Source organism: Aquila chrysaetos, chromosome 26, assembly GCF_900496995.4.
Source record: "Aquila chrysaetos chrysaetos chromosome 26, bAquChr1.4, whole genome shotgun sequence".
Taxonomy (NCBI): Eukaryota; Metazoa; Chordata; class Aves; order Accipitriformes; family Accipitridae; genus Aquila; species Aquila chrysaetos.
The window spans coordinates 14,427,278-14,444,491 of NC_044029.1; the positions used below are offsets into that span (position 1 = coordinate 14,427,278).

Below are 17,214 nucleotides of genomic sequence, written 5' to 3' on the forward strand. Positions count from 1 at the left end.
GATCAAACTGGGAGTGAGAACAAATATCGTAGCCACCAGAAGTGGAAGGTTGTGGAACAGCCCTCCTACTGCAATAGTGCAGGCAAGACCCTAGCAGCTTTTAAGGTGGAGCTTAATGCATGGGAGCTGTCTGGCACGAAGGGGACTCGGTAACCCAGGTGCTCCTGTCCCCCAGCAGTCAGCCAGGACCCCCAGCTCCACCTGCGGGTCCAGGAGCTCGGGGCAGGCACAGGCTGGGACCCCACGTCTGATGGCGGCCATGTTGCCGGCAGCCATGTTGCCGGCGGCCCTGGGCCCAGCCCAAGCCCGCAGAGCCTGGTGGGGCTGTCCGGACGGACTCCAGCCCTGCCGCCTTCCCTCGCTGTCTCCAGTGATCGCCAGGGGGCTGGCAGTGCTGTGGCTGTCACCATCATGGCCCTGCTTGGGGGCTGCAGGCCTGCACCCACCAGAAGGTTACTGCCTGGCCAGAGTGTGGGCTGCCTGCAGCTCCTGGCTCGTCCTGAAGCGGGCAACCCCACTCCGGCCACTCCATGGCAATTCCCTTCCAACCTTAGGGGTACCTTCCTAGAACAAGGCAAACAGGAGGGTCATGCAATCCAAGGACTGTTAAAGAGCCTGTGTTAGTATGGATCCAGGTCTTGAGATCCTAATAAAAATGATAATTGCTAAGTAATTACGCACTGGTTGTGCATGGCTGTCTGTAATGCACCGGTTGTAATTTCCTCATTGGCTTCATGGCCTTTCTAAGGAGATCAATGTCTGCATACACATCTTCTGGTTGGAGAAACAGCAGCCAGGTACTCAAAGGCCACCCAGCAAAGTGGGGGCAGAGACCGAAGCAGAACTGAGCTCTTCCTACATCTGCTTGGGGTCTGGCCGACACCTGCTCAGAAAGACCTCAGAAAAACTGCATTTCTTATGGTGGCCTGACTACAGTGAGTAAAAACCAGGCCCATGGACTGTGCTAATGCTTTGCCCAGTATCTAAAATGCTAAATAACCTATCAGTGACATCAGATCTAAGTTTAAAAGATGCCCATTTTTGATGGCAATGCCTAGAATGGAAGAACAATAATGGTTGTGTTGGTTATAGCACTGAAAATATCTTTTAAAATGTTTAGAACCATCAGTCATTGCTCTAATGGCCAAATTGTCATGGATGGTCCAAGCAAAGGAAGCTAGTCCCTGTATTTGGTTGAAACTCTTTTGAATGCTCATTTGTCTTGCATTTTCATGAAGGCAACAGTTTTTCCTGTCTCTTCCACTCAGGGAATTAACTCTTTTCCAGCGCTGTATTGGAGGACTGTGAAACCCTGCATCCGATCCTGTGACTGGCAATAGGCATCTCTCCTGTCGAGCAACACAACATATCATCTGTCTTGCACGTGGTTAAAAGTAAGAGCTACATCCATTAATATGCTTGCTGATGCCAGGGATGCTTCCCTTGGAGTATGCTTCAGTGTTGGGGAGTACATTCCCTGAATTGCATTTTTTAAAAAATCTGGCCACAACATATTGTACAAGGACTCAGTTGATTAAGTTTTCCATTTTTTTAATGGACTAAATATCAGATCCTTTGGTAATTTAAATGAGTGTAGCTTTTGGAATGGCTTATGTCAGCTGAGAATCTGTCTCTGTCTCTCCTAATAACATCTAATCTCAGTTCACTCTGGTATTCAAAATGATCCAAATAGATTATCTTGGAAGTTATTGCAAGGTGAATAGGCTCCTAACATACAGTTAATGCAAGTCAAATGCTGTACTTACCAAATTTTTCTGGCTGAGCTCTATACCTCTGAAAACCAACATTTATAATAGAAGTGTTGACAAAGCCTTTAAACAGGGAATTGTAATAGAGGTGTTAGACTAAATATATTAGCATGTATTTGAGAAGATTGAATAAAATTGTAGCTTTTCTTGAGATGAAAGTCAAATTCTGTAAAGAGAAAATCAAGGTCTTTGTACTGAAGTGTGGCATCCAGGGCAACTTTTTCCAAGGTATGGAATGCTTTACCTAGAACAGGCTTGGCTAAATCCTTCTATTTGCTTATGTGGTATAAAGTGAATTTAAAATAACTGGAGCAACAAGCAGAGGTTTTCCTGCTGCAAGGGAGTCCTCTGCCTGCAGAAACATCATGGCAGTATGGAAGTATCTTGTGCATCGGTCATGTTTTCACCCTTGAAATAAATGAAAGCCATTTGCCGTATGTGGACAGTGGAGGAGGCTAACACTGAGGTATGTTTGCTGAGGCTCTTCATTTGGTGGAAAAATAAAAAAGATCTACTTTTAAATACAGTTCTCCTGGGATTAAGGAATTACAATCAGCTTTTTTTGCAGCCCTTTTCTCTGCCATCTCCAAATATAGACCAGCTAGAGTGGAAAATCTAACTCTTAGTGCAAATGTATTCAGTACACAAAATTGGTATGTGCCTATATATTGGTAGGTTAACCACTTTGCATGCTCTTCTGGGACTTTTAGATGTATGTACTCAGACAGCTATTTATGTGCTGGGATTTTTCACATAATTTAGGGGTACACAAGCTCATACTGCTAGTTTAAAAATGTAAATCCATTTGTATAAACATGTGCAGCCAATACGGAATTCTGTACATGTGACAGCACTGAAACCATGAATGAACCAACTGAGATGAACAAAGTTAAGTCTGATAATGTATAAACTCAGCAGGACTCTAGACAAAAAGCGCCAGAGACTTTAAAACAAAAAAAAGGAAATGTTTATGTTGGATGATCTTGAAAGTATATAACAATACCAGCAATGTCAGTTTCTTCATTCTATGGTCACCATGGACATCCCAAATTCCCTATGAATATCCAGCCATGTGCCATTTTAAAACAAACTGACCCTCCCATAATTATTCCTTTTAACTATTAATATGTGTTCTTGAACAAACACACACTTGCATTTATGTGCAGACAGATGTCTATGATCTATGCTTTCCCTTGTGCTAATGATTTAAAACAGAAATATTTAAATTTGACTGTCTCCTTTGTTAAAATATTTGCTACTTGAATATCTGAATGTTGTAGTTTTTAAGAAACTGCATGAAACTAAAACATCATGTAGCCTCACTTGATGCCTGATGAACAAATATTGTGGCTTTTATCTACAAAGAATTTTTGTGATGTCACTGATAGGACACGACTTGTTTAGAACAAATTTGGGGAGTGGCCTTATAGTCCTCATTCTATTCATTAAAACTTCAAAAGAAACTAGGAGGCATTTGGGATGAATGACACTATAGGAGCAAGTTTACTCAGATGTCATTTACCCTCAGGTGCCATTTTGCTGGCATAGATTTTTTTTGGATTATCACTACCTTGTAGCATGTAAATACTGAAATTGTAATTTACACAAAATTTTTTTTTCTTGTAGGATTAACGTAAGAATAATATTAAAGATGGAGGAAGGAATAGGTTATCTGATGTGCTCCTACTCCCTTGCATCTGGAAATTTCTTAGTTTTCATATACTGAAAGCATTTGTGGTGTGTTTTTTAAAAAGTGGTGGAAGAAGAGTCTGAATGAAGAAGTAAGACAGGGCACAGAGGAACCTAGGGAGAAAGCTAAGGTCCAGAAATCCAGTACGAAGCCCATTTGCTTGTTGAAATAACTGCTATTTGCAGCTGAGAATGCTCATCAAGTTCCAAATACTTGGCTGCGGTTCTCTTTCCATAAACATTGGAGTCACATCATACATGTCTACAAGGCTCAGCCACACCTCTTCTGCCTTTGCCTCAGAATCCCTGCCTCTAGTGGTGCAGCCAACACAACAGTCCAGAACACTCTCCTTATCATTCGTAATTCCTCCATTTAAAGTTTGTTTTGGGGCTGCAAGAGGCAAAGTCTTTCCCCTATCTCTCTCCAATGCAGCGTGGCTGACCTCTTTGGACATTGGCAGACCAGGTTTTTCTTATGTTTCATGAGAGCCTGAGTTTAACCTATGTGTTGATAGAAATAGCTGGTGATGTTTTAACTTTCAAGAAGAGTTTGACGCTTTAGGGGCTATCTCCACCCTGTTGACCTATTTAGCCTAAACAGATTGCCAAAGCTTTGGGGATGCCAAAGGTTGTGCTAGCTAGTTCCATTTGGGTCTCCCACCCAAACAAAAGGGTGGAGAATTCCAGATGCAGTGTGATTCAGGAAGGCCAAAAACCCTTCAAGACTCCATGAAAAATATTTATTTTTCATTTTTTAAGCCAATCCAGAAGAAACAGCACATCCTTTTTGCCTTTAACTCAGGCATGAGAGAAATTTGAACCACCACTGAAGGTGGAAATTCCATGTACCTGATCTTATTGCTGTGTTTTTAAGCAGAACCACAATGGTTTTAGTGGAGTGTTTTGGTTAAAACAAAGGTCAGTCTACCGCTTGCGCTGTTTTGGTTTGTTGCATTTAAATGTACATGGTAAAATGTAGTGACAGCTCTTTGCCTGTGTGTTGACAATGTATGTGCAAGTAGTGTTACTTGTAGTTACACTTGCATTTTAGGTGTAACATACATACAAAACTCAGCTTGTCACTGGTGCTAACTGACAGGCTTTGCCAAAATGGACTGCTCTTGTGCTTTCCCCGATATCTGTTGGATGAATCCTAGGAAGCATTTCATTATGCCATTGATAACCTGACCAGGAGTGCAGCAAAAAACTCTCTCTAGAGCATAGTGGAGGCAGTAGCTATGTATTACCTATTGGAGGTTTTCTTTATTCAGATTTGCACTGGTTTTGGCTGGGATAGAGTTAAATTTCTTCATAGTAGCTAGTATGGGGCTATGTTTTGGATTTGTGATAAAAACAGTGTTGATAACACAGGGATGTTTTGGTTACTGCTGAAAGGTGCTTACGCAGGGTCAAGGCCTTTTCTGCTTCTCAGACTGCCCTGCCAGCGAGTAGGCTGGGGGCGCACAAGAAGTTGGGACAGCTGACCCCAGCTGACCAAAGGGATATCCCAGACCATAACGCATCATGCTGGGCAAGAAAAGCTGGGGATGTGGAGGTTGGCGGGGGCTGCCATTGCTCGGGAACTGTCTTTATCTCAGCCCACGAGTTTTCTCACTTTTACCCTTCTGATTCTCCCACCTATCCCACCATGGGGGTGTGAGTGAGCAGCTGCATGGTGCTCAGCTGCCTACTGGGATTAAACCACCACAAGATTTGAACTGCCACGTGAGCCCATTTGACTCTCTTCTGAATCCCTGGAAATCATAGTTCAGAATGTGGTTTGGGTACTTGTCACGAATGTGCATCTACAGTGCTTAATTGGCCTTGTTTCTGCTCTGCTGCACTCCTAACCAGTTTTATTCCAATAGTAGTGGAGAAAAAGAATAGATAAAGTGGATGAAATTCATCTGACTAAATATAAACATCTACAATAAAAATAATCACTTTTGGCTCCCTTTGTAGTCAATGGAGAGAAACAAACATTTGTGGAGTATGATTCATCTTGTTCCGAGGTAGGTGTCTAAACTCGTTTGGATGAATCATGTCCTAAAAATGCCTGATTCTCTACATAATGAGAGCTGCTGGTGACAACTTCAGGTGTAGGTTTCTTCACTTTAGAAACCCTTATCCAAAGGGAGATGAAGTGAATCTCACCTAAGGAGATTCTAAGAACAGATAAACTACCACCTAAGGCCAGACCATCTAGCTTAGTACCACCAAGGACTGATGCCTGAGACAACATACTTAAAGAATAATGCAAGACCCAGGCAAGTATTATCTTTCCTCGTTATACTCCCCCAGCTTCTGGTAGTCAGCAGATTCGAGTCTCCATGTGCCAGAGGTTTCACCCCAGTCATTGTTTATTGTAGCTATTAGTGATGTCTTCTATGCATTTGTCTAGGCCAGTGAATTAATGTACCCCACTAACCCTCCTCACCATACTCTCCTCTGAGGCTTCAGCATTCTTGTCCAGGATTAAGAGTGTCGTACTATCTGTCCATGTATGGAAACTGTTTCAATCTAACCACTGATACTTTTCTCTATATTTTCTCTATTTCTATTATATGCTCTGGGAACCAGAACTGCATGTTGTATTCAACACATATGTACTGCATGGATCATACTGATGTATTTTGTTCTCAATTACCTTCCTAATATTTCTTAATGTTCTAGATGTCATTTTGATCACTACTGAGCATTACATTATTTTTGTAGGTAATTATTCACCATGTCTCCAGAACTGGTTTCCTTAAGAGTGAGTATTAATAAATTAATGAACTGTAAGGTGCTTTTTCCTGTGTGCATTGCTTTACACTTGTCAATAGTAAACTTCAAATTCCATTTTCTATCTTAGCCCTAGAATATTCTGAAATTCTGCTGCAATTCTTTACATTTATCTTGGTTATGGCTACTCTGGTTTATTTTATATGATCTGCAAGTATTGCAAGCATATTTGTTCATCCAGTTCCTGTGTAAATGTAAATCTGTTAAACAGAACAGATTTGGGAACAGATTAACATAGTACAACAGAGATACGCTCCTATAAAAAGTGATCTCTTAGCCTCAATCTTTGCTTTGTATATTTTAAGCAGTTGTTTATCCTATAACAGCTTAATTTTTTTTGAAGTTTCTTCGACAGAGGATCTCACCAAAATCTGTTAAATTTTATGGTGAGTCTTTGCCAGTTAGAGATTAAAGGGGGTTTTCACCACAGAGAGAGAAAGTGAATTGTGAAATATTCATTGTATTAGCAGAGAACTGGGATATTAGGTAGTAGAGGAAAAGCACGGAAGATCATTTTATAATAAATAACAAAGGAATTCTGTGGAAAAGGGAAAGAATGGGAAACAAAAAGATAATTGCTTTCAACGTACAATAAATTAGTTTAAATAGGTTGCAATTCTAGTACTTGGAAAGAGCAAGATTCAAAGGAGGAATCTTCCCTCTCTCTCTGTTTCCAGCCTGCTCCTTTAGAGTCTGCCTGCTTCTGATGTGAAGCTGTAGCACACCATGCAAAGTATAAATATGGATTCCTTCAGAGGTTTGATGACATTTTGTTGGAAGACACAAACATGTTTCTTGCAGATTTGTGATCTGCAAGAATTCCGTGTGTGCCAGTACCTTGGGGACCATGCCATAGATCACAGTTCAAAATTGCCAGTTCACTCTATTTATTTACCTGGGTTAATAGTAACAAAAGAATATTGAACTGCAATTAAACTGAACTTGGAAAAGGATTTATGAAACCTTGTCAACTGTGTTATCCAACACAAAACCATTTGTGGGAGAACAAAGATAGTTCATTTAGAATATGTTGAAACCATAAGTGAAATCACCTTACAAATATTTTTCTCCTTGAACGGATAACATCTGACAGACGGGAAAGCAATGCCTAACCCACTATTAACCATTACCAGGTTACCATTATAGTTAATTAGCAAGGCATTACCCATAATCCTCTGAAGACAATCGTTCTCTGGCTGTCACCCAGGCCTGCTGCAGTATAGGCTCACTGACTCCAGAAGGCTGAGAAGAGGTTTTTTTCCTGCAAGAAGCATGTTGTGAAAGAAGCCTGGTGAAGGTGAAACACGTGTTGTTACTTCAGCTTTAGGAGACCAATTTGATCACATTAGCTGGCAGCACTTTTGATGTTCACTTCAATGTCAGGGAAATTTCTGCATCAATTTTCAAAACATAACTCTATATATTAATTGCTTTTTCTCTTTGGCAGATGCCTAATTTTAACTATGAACTAATTTGAAACCTGTGCCCTTGTTGAGAGCTCATCAATAGGTCATGAAAACCAGGTCACACTTTGAAAAACTGCAAGTTTTTTTCACTCTATGAAGACAAGAGTTTAACATGTTCATTAAAGATCTAGATGTTGGGGCAGAGCGTACCCTCACGAAGTTTGCTGATGACATAAAACTGTGGGGAATGGCTGATACACCAGAGAGTCTTATTGCACTTCTCTACAAGGATGGCCTGACAGTAATGCCGAACATGTTTATGTGGGGGATGTGTGTTTCCTCTTTGGACTGTGCTGATATGACCCACTCTCTGACCTGGAAGATGCTGGCATTACTGTGGCAGCAGCCCATTCAACTGCTGAAATGAATGAAGTGCTATGCTTTAATCCATAATGACATATCTTGATCACTAAAAAGGAGACTCAGAGGCCTTCAAAGTGGTAGCTCCCAGGTAGCTGACTGGCATGTGGATGGACCATGCAATAAGCATGTCACTGGACTGTCAGACCTCTATCACACACAACTTGAGAACAGTCCAGCAAATATCAACACTGACCACTTCAGACAGTAAAGGAACATAAATAGGGATTGCTAAGTTTCTGTTCCTTACAGTATTTCTGACTCATGGCAATAAGCTATTTCTGATGCACATCCTGGTATTTAAGCCCACATATTTTCAAGGACTTTTGAAAAGAATTCTTGCTTTTCCATTCCTTTCATACTTTTGACCCTTACTTTTATTTTAACAATATTCTAGCTGGTGATGCCAGAAGAAGTGAAGATTGGAAAGAAAAATATATGTCATTACTCAGCAGTCTCATTGCTCAATGAGGCTGCATTCTCCATAACCCGCATTCAGTGCTTTGCTCGCTGAAACACCAGTGTGCAGATTGCATAGCCCAGAACCCATGTTGCATTATAGGATCTGTGTCGGGGGTATTGGAAAAGAAGACCTCATGTGACAGTCACTGGACAGGGCATGGTGGCTTAGCACTTCCATTTGTGGAGCAAAATTTATTAAACAGAGAGTATATATATACATGGGCTCATTCACCTGGTTTTCTTGCCATCCTATCTGCCAGTGTCTAGAGGCAACAGAAGGACCAAGGTTTCATGGTTTTACTGGTGACAAAGGACCCCTGTGTGAATTTTGTTGTTGGGCTGCTGAGACAAGAGTCACTTGGCACTCTGCACTAGTTCATGGGTCAGGAATGGTGAGGGACAAAAATGGAGCATGTGAGAGAAGACTGCCCCAGTAAACTGAGTAGCCTTGGACAGATGTTGTGCATAAGCTCACCTGGGGTTCAGAATCTAGACACCTCTTCACCAAAGCACACTGAGAGGCTTCCTCTGGAGAGCAGGGCCTACACAAAATGTACTGACAAAGGCATTTCTCACAGAATTTGTCTGTGGGTGCCACCTTGACTATAAAGCTAGAGCATAAAGACACCCTCCCCATCCTCCTCTCTATAATAATCTAATAGCGTGAGCCTTCGGCCTGGAGGTGTAGGAAATCTGGATTCAGGCCATCTTCATCTTAAGGACATGCAGATTCAGATCTCCCACTAGAGTGCCTTAATCCTCAGCTGTGGGGAAGCATAGGGAAGTGATCTTAGTCCATTTTGTCAAAGTAGATGCAAAAAAACCCAGCCAAGATTCACTAGGCCAGAAAAAGAGGGGGATCTGGGCAATTTCCTGAAGGAGGGGAGTCCTGTACTCCTGATCTTTACTTTCAGAGAACTGTTCCTGGATATTATATCAAGAAGTCACTGGATGAAATGAACTGAATTGAAAAAAACCCAAAACAAACCCTTTTCAGGGGCCTAAGTCTTTTTGGATCTAACCATAGGTCCTTTCATTGCTAACTTGTATGGTGCTATATCGCTTTGATGACCCTGTTGTGAATTCCCTTCCTTTTACTGTAGCAAGCATGGTGGCCTGTTACTATAACTTTCCTTCTGAGAACAATGACATGACTGTAAGCCGCGCATGTACATGCAGAATGCATGGCACACATTTTAACCTCACTTCCCAGAGCAGAGGTATTATTCTTACTTTGGCTCGCTTAGTAAGTTCGCTAACAGGCGGGAGAAGAATAATGGAATCCTGGAGATCTGGCTCATGAGATACAGCTGTGTGCCGTGAGTAAAGCCCCCTTTGGAGATATCATTTGGGGCCAATTTCTTTATTTTGTAGTCAGGCAAAGCTCCCATTGACGTCAATGGGAATTTTCCTTCCATAAAAAATGGGGACTCAGGTTTGGCCCTGATTTTTTTGTCAGCTTGGGCCACTTCAGATAGTGCCAGTATTCTCAACGCCCACTGGTGGGCAGAAAGCTTTTGTAATGTACTTAAGATATCCTCAGGTTGGCATAAAAAGGTAAAAATGAGGAAAAACAACACATCGACCAGCCTTTTTTCAGTATTCCCAAACGTAACTTGTATGAATAGTTGGACCCCTTCAGATAGCAGGTATTTTGAATTTAATCTTTCAAAAATGCTTTTCAAATCAGACATCTGGTAATAGCTTGTAAATAGAAGTGTTAATAAAAATGCATCGTATACAGGGATATTCACAATGTGAACCGCTTACTCCACCCCAAGCTTAGGAAAAGTAAATGTTATCCATTTTCACATAATTTTTTAGCCAAAGTCTTTTAAGCATATAACTTTACAGTTTTCATAAAAAGGGCATAAAAATGAAAAATGTGTTTTGCAATGAATCTGCCACTGATATGAGTGTTCAATTAAATGGACCGTGCAAGAAAAGAGGAAAGATTTGCTACTGGGATATTGCCAATGGTATCCTTTGACACTTCTATGGTCTCATGTGTTCCTGATCAAGCAGCACAGAGCACTGGAAAATCCCAAACCAATAAGCTTGAAACCAGAGCAGTCTGCATGCATTTGATATGCAGTCAGAAGAGGCTGATTTGAAATGATTGGCACTGAACTATGGCCTTTCTATTAACTTACCTTAAAACATTTTTGCCCTTTTGTTGACACAGAACTTCACCAACTCTATTTATACCCTGCAAAACTGCATGTTTCTGCTCAGACAACAGATTCAAAGTGTGTTTTTACTAGTGGCAGCCATTTGGAATTCTTTCCTACCACACCGTATCCCATTTCACTTTAAATCTTCTCTTCTGGACACATAGAAGATTCATACTTTTGTAAAATCTAGTTACCAAATCTGGTAATTTATCATTGACATTACCTTACCCAGTGAAATATGTAACTGGTTTTAGTCCAGTTCTTAAATTTGTGTATTTTGTTCCCATCACAGAAATTTCAGTGTTCCTGATGCAATTCGGTATGGTTCCCACTGTAAGATCCAGTTTGCCATGCATGCTGTACTGCAGGTGCAGAGACAAGAGTGTCAACTCTGCTGTCTTGTCCTTTCTCTCCAGCTCCAACCCTTTATTCTGTGACCCCAGGATGCCTGTCCTTCTGTGCACCTGGTTTGAGGATAGATGAACACAAGTGCTGGCAGTTGATCCATCTTGGCCATCGTTTAAACCCTTAGTAGCTGATGGATGCCAAGACTGTCATGGGTCATAGAATTGCCTCCCACCTTTGTGGTGCAGGTTTCTAGGAGTGAGGAAGGGAAGTTCCAGGGAAGAAAAGACAGGATATCTTCTGGTGCCAGAAAGCCTGCCTGCAACCTCACCTGGGAACCAATGTTGGGTTCCCATGACTTCTCTACCTGTGATCTTTTGGTTTTGGTGCAATCTCGTGAGCACCAGATACTGAGAGCGCCATTGGTTTGGGGAGACAACTCCTCTGCTGTTCCCTCATTGGGACAGCAAGCGCTCATTCTGACTGATGAAATAAAAGGAAACCCCATGAAAAGGGTGCATAAATGTTTCCATCTACTCTGTCACACACTCATACATGCAGAAAGATGCATTTAGAGCATAGTAGGAGCTCTTAACAAAGAAAGTGTGAAAAACAGAATGTCACAGAGACAAATTTTCCTTGTAAAGCTAAAAAGCAGAAGCGCATCATGAATATATTTGCATTCTTGCCACTCACTGGCTTACCTTCCATAAAGCTGAGGTCTTCCTTTTCCAGTGCTGCAAATCTGGCACCACTCATAATGCTTAAATTCTCTTAAAGAAAAATAAGAAAGAGAGAAAAAGAATTATTTTGTTGTGGCCAAGGAATGTGCAAACTACTGGAAGAAGAATTTTTTAACTGCTTAACACAACATAACAGAGAGGTTATGCCAGTCTTCAGGATAAAAAAAAACCTCATGAGGAATTCTGCTTCTTACTTGCTCTCTCATGTAATTGCATTCTCATCTGTGCAGATGCCATTTAGTTCTAAGTATAAAACTACTATCAGATTTATTTTTCATATGCAAGAAATCCTATTTCCATCAGTTCAAGATTCATCTGCTATGACTGATTTTGTTTTCTTGTGCATGAGGAAAGATACATAGCTCATTTGTCAAACAAATGACATGTAAAGGACCTGACACTACTCTTCCAAACACATCCAATTCAGATATATCTTGGTCTTTGTTGGTGAAGAACGCAGTTGTTCAAGCTCTGGCTCTCTTCATGGCAACTCACTCAATTTCCATCTTTGGCTGCATTGACCACTGCATCCCCAGCTGGCACATTGACTCCCTGCCCTGCATACAGACAGTTGATTCCCACAGTAGAGAAAATGGGACAGATCTCAATCTCAGAGACAAGTGCCATGGCAGACCTTGTGATTGCTAAACGTGTTTCCTCCTCAGAACAGGACAACCTTGTCCATGCTCCTCCTGGGAAAAGTCTCTGCCCTGCGCTAACCTCTGTATCATTATCATAGTGGGAGAGTATTAATTGTCTCATGTCAAAACTGGGAAGTATTCTAACAATTACATTTAACAGATGATCCTGGGAAAATGTTCACACTGATGTCCTGACTGTAACCTTTTTACTAGCATAAACATAGTCCAAAATATCTAAAATCCACCCCATTAAACCTGGAACACTAAGGAGTAAGCTTGAATTAGTTTGCATGGGAAGCACACATTTTAGTGTGTTATGAGTTCTCATTGGTCTTTCTGACTTAAATTGAAGTCTCACTGAATATTGCCATTTAATGGTAATTTGGGAACAGAGGAAGAATGCTGAAGATAAGTAAGCACACCATTAAGAAATAAACTCAAGCCTTTGAAAATGTCGAATAAACCTATCTATGTAACTTTTAAAACAAATGATGGACATCTGTCTAGACTGCTGAAATAACATTATCCTTCCATTTTTTTCCATAACATTATTCCCTTGTCTAACCAGGAATAATTCAGTGCAGCTGAAATTCAGGAGCTGAAATGAAATGCAACTGGGACTAATCCCAGTAAAGTTACTTGCCTCATGCCAGCCAATGACTTCAGTACAATGAGTCATTTTAATTGCATCATGAGTGTCCAAAACACCTTCTTTTTCATTGACCTCTTGGAAAAGTGAAGGCTTCTAGTTGGGATAAGTCCTTTTCATTTCTTTCTTTGTTACAGTGTGTGTATGTTTGTCTATGAGATGTATGGAGGACTACAAATAACTGAATCATCCAACTCCAGACAAAATTAACAGTGGTGTTCAGAACAAAGCAAGATGACTGGCAAACATACAACCCTTTATAATTCCCTTTCAGTCTAAGTGGGAAAATAAACAGAGATGTCATTAAAATCTAAAAGAAAAACTAGTTATGTTTTGCATATTGCTACATGGACACCTTCAGAAATGAAAACTTGGCATTCTCACATTTGTTGAAGCAAAGAGAAAATACAAATCTGTACTTGCAACTGTATTATTTTTTCCTTAATTATTTCAGACCTTTCATCTATTGTATCATGAACTTCTTTACAGAGAAAAACAAACAATCCAATAATATAATTTGTGCAATTTCATGGCTCTAATTTCCTTTCTTGTGAAGTGGTCAAAAAGAGTGTGTTTTTTCTATTTTGGTTACAGAGCATTTTGGCAAAAACTTAATTTTGGAATAATTTCCTTGACATTAGACTTACCAGCGCAAAGGAGAATGAAGGAGAAAGAGGAATTTCCACCTGGAATCTTTCCATTTGGTGCTACCACTTATTCTGTGACAATCAGCAGCTATTCAAAACCTTCCTCAGATATAAGCAGTGAATGATATTTGCATGTTAATACATATTTTATTTGATTTCATTTTGTTTATTACAAATAGTGTGGTTTGTTTACATGCAAGTTTGAGGTAACAGTTCACAGTGATTTTAAGAAATGTTGTTTGATAAATAATCTAAAACTCTTCCTAATCTGCATGAGACCTAGGCTTTAGGAAATGAAAAGAACTTGAGGAGGTCACCTATTCTGAAGAAGATCTTTGCAGGCTCAGGGCAAAAGTGTTCCTGGAATTCCTTCTCAGCAGAAGATAATGTTTCAGGGAATCATCACTGGGGAAAAGCCATGCATGGTACGTTGATACGCAAAATTCCTGCACAATACCTCTGCATCCCATTAAATCCCAAATTAGCCCAGTATAATTTGTGCGATGTACAGGCTTGAGTAAGCCTCTGCGCAGTTAAAATAGATTTATAGAGCAGTGTTTTCTTTACTTGTCAGGAGAGTTGTTGAAGAAAGTACCCCATAATAGCAGGAAGTGGGAATAAAGTGGGAATGTGATTGCATGTAAGGATAGAAACCCCTAGTAAACACTGTACTCTGAGACTGAAAGACTACGGTCCTGTTATTAAGCCCATTAAAGTTAACAGGAGCAGTTCTGACCACGAGAATGAGTGTGATTCACATATGGACTTGGGCTCCGTGAACAAGTTTGCATAAAACAAGAGCAAACCTGAAACCTTGCGAAAAAAACTTGAACTGAACCAAGCCTTTTCCTGAGGGTTGGAAAAAATTTGATTAATTGTTTAATTTTCACATTCCTCATCTTTTCCATTTTCAGCTGGGAGAAAAAGTGGACAAGAGAGTATTCTGTGGTATTTTTACTGGCCTGACTGAAGCTGAAGAGGTATTAGAGGTAATCTCATGAGAAAGTTTGACCTTGCAAGATTTCCGATTGATTTCCAGAGCCAAAAGATTCAGATACATTTGGATAGACTTTGAACAAACATCCAAACTTCTGCATGCTTGTCTGAACTGAAGATCCAAATGTTTTGATACACTCTCCTTCCTCTCCTTGATGAATGCACATGTATATTGTGTGCGTATTTACATGTGTTATTTGCGAAACTTGGGAAAATACGTGTACATTTAGGCTCTTGTCAGAGAGGTTTCTGGGCTGAAGTGCTAATTCATTACTGGAAATAAAAGTTGATATAAAACATAAGTGCTAAGTACTCCAGAAAGTACATTATGAAAAATAGTTGAGCTATATGCAGTCTTCAGTCTCATTAGGAAGTGAGAAAGAGATGGCATGGAAAAAATTAACTTGTCAACATAGCCATATATAATTTTCAAAGAGCACAATGTGAACACAAGATGTTGCACTGACCATTCAAATAAATCAGAAAGCTGTGAATTGTTTCAGAGATTTATTGATTTAATTACCGATCATAACACAATGTGTTTGTTCTAAAGTAATCCCATAAAAAAGGAAAAACATGATGTATTTATGCAGCTCTTGGACAGAAAAGCAGATCCTTTGAAACCGGTGAGTTATGGACTGCATGTAAATCACGCATTTACTATGCAAAGCTTTTAAAGTTTCTGTAGAGAAGAGCAGCATCAACAGGGCATGTTAAATGTTAGAGATTCCAATGGAGATCTTTTTGACCTCAGAGTAGCTGAAGATTTCTCTATGATTTTAGTCATCACAGAAACCTGAAACAGCAAAGGAGCACACTGACCAGGAAGATGATTTAGCATGGGAAAATCATTGGCTCTTTTCAGCTTTGCACACAGACAGCACCTGAAAATAACTACCCTGCAAAACTCGTACTGAGGCGGAGGGAGCCTGAAGAAAATTACCTGATGCTCCTATCTGAATATTTGCCAGCATTTCAATATTTAAACACCCTGATCAGAAAAACTCGTTAGAGTTAAGCACAAGCTAAAGTCTCCTGAGGCAGTTCACATGCTGAAGGTTATGCATGTGCTTAAGTAAGTGCTGCCCTGGGGCAGGTCTGTGCAGATATGGAAGCCAGTATACTGGAGCAGTACTGGGAAACAGGAGCAAACCAACAGACATATAATTATGGATAAGGAGCAAAAGAAGCAAATAGCCACAACATAGTGGAAGAGAAGTCACAATGATTAAATTCACTGTCTTATGATGGATCCCTTTGTCTAAGGCAGATTTTCCTCCTCAGGACATGCTGCTGAAAAACCTTGGTTCAGTTATGTAAAGAACCCACAAGGCACATGAGAGGTCTTTTTGCCGTAACAGCACAACACAATTTATACATATATTTAAACAATAATTGTAATCCAGAAATTTCAAAGGTTTTGATTTTCAGGGACTTGGTTCATCCAGAATGGGACCAGAGTAAGCTGTGTGTGCTTACTGTGAGCAGTCAGGGTACAAGGCCCAGTGAAATGAGAAGTGAAGTGAGTGAATTAAACTTAGCGTTTTAGACTAAAAAGTATCACCTCCTGTAAAGGATGGGGAACAAACTTACCAAAGCCACAAAGATTCCTGTCTACCTGACTTTTGGTCCATGTTCTACATGCAGGGAGATGAAATTAAACATAAATGAATGTGATTTCTTTGGGACAAAATGTAATTTTCCAGGCTGTCCACTGGAAAAATTAACCTCTAAACTAAATCTCTGGGATTTAATTCAGGCCTGATTTTTATTGGTCCTTAAGGAATAAAAGTTAGTAACATCTAAAATAGTGTAACCTACATCTCCCTCAGAGCTGGAATAAACAGAAATTTTAATGATCTATAAAGTTTTATGAGTGACTGAACTTTAGTCAGCAGTGTTTCAGTGGGATTTCTAGAAACATCAAAAGAATAAAAAATCCAAATATAACACCATTCCACTTTGGTGGCTAAGAGTTAATAAAGTTAAAACCTCTTCCATACTCTGTCATTTAACTCCATATCATAACTCTCGTTACACTAAGGTTCATTGCCAAGAATTCAAAGTAGTAGAAGCAGCAAATGAAAAATGGCCAGAAAGACCACAGTTTTGTTAGGCAAAACAGTTCAGGTACAAGATTTTGGCTGCTGTGAAAGAAGGGGAGGTGGCCAAAACTACTTGAGTATAACAGCCTCCCCATATTCTGCAATTATATAACAATGAGTCTAGTCATTAATATCCATTAGCTGTCTCAAAGTCCTGAGCAATCCAGTGCTATAACCCCTCCCGGACTGCATCAAGCCAACAGCCTAAAGAGGTTCCCAAGACCTAAGCAAGCAGAATAATAATGATAGCTGGGAATAAACACCTTTGTTCAGTAAAATTAATCACTGCAATGCTAGAGTCTGTGACCAGGTCATTACCTTAAAGGCAGGTCCTGATTGTGGCAGCTGAGCAACCTTAACGGAAACCTCATATGCAGAGGACAT

The 17,214-nt window shown here is 40.2% G+C and overlaps 1 long non-coding RNA gene across 1 annotated transcript; it reads left to right on the top strand.

The window, feature by feature from the left end:
* Window positions 1-13,642: 13,642 nt before the first annotated feature.
* On the top strand, window positions 13,643-15,219 carry LOC115336384. The gene is made up of 2 exons (XR_003921744.2): window positions 13,643-14,154; window positions 14,644-15,219. It is a non-coding gene; the product is annotated as an uncharacterized LOC115336384 (long non-coding RNA).
* Window positions 15,220-17,214: the final 1,995 nt, after the last annotated feature.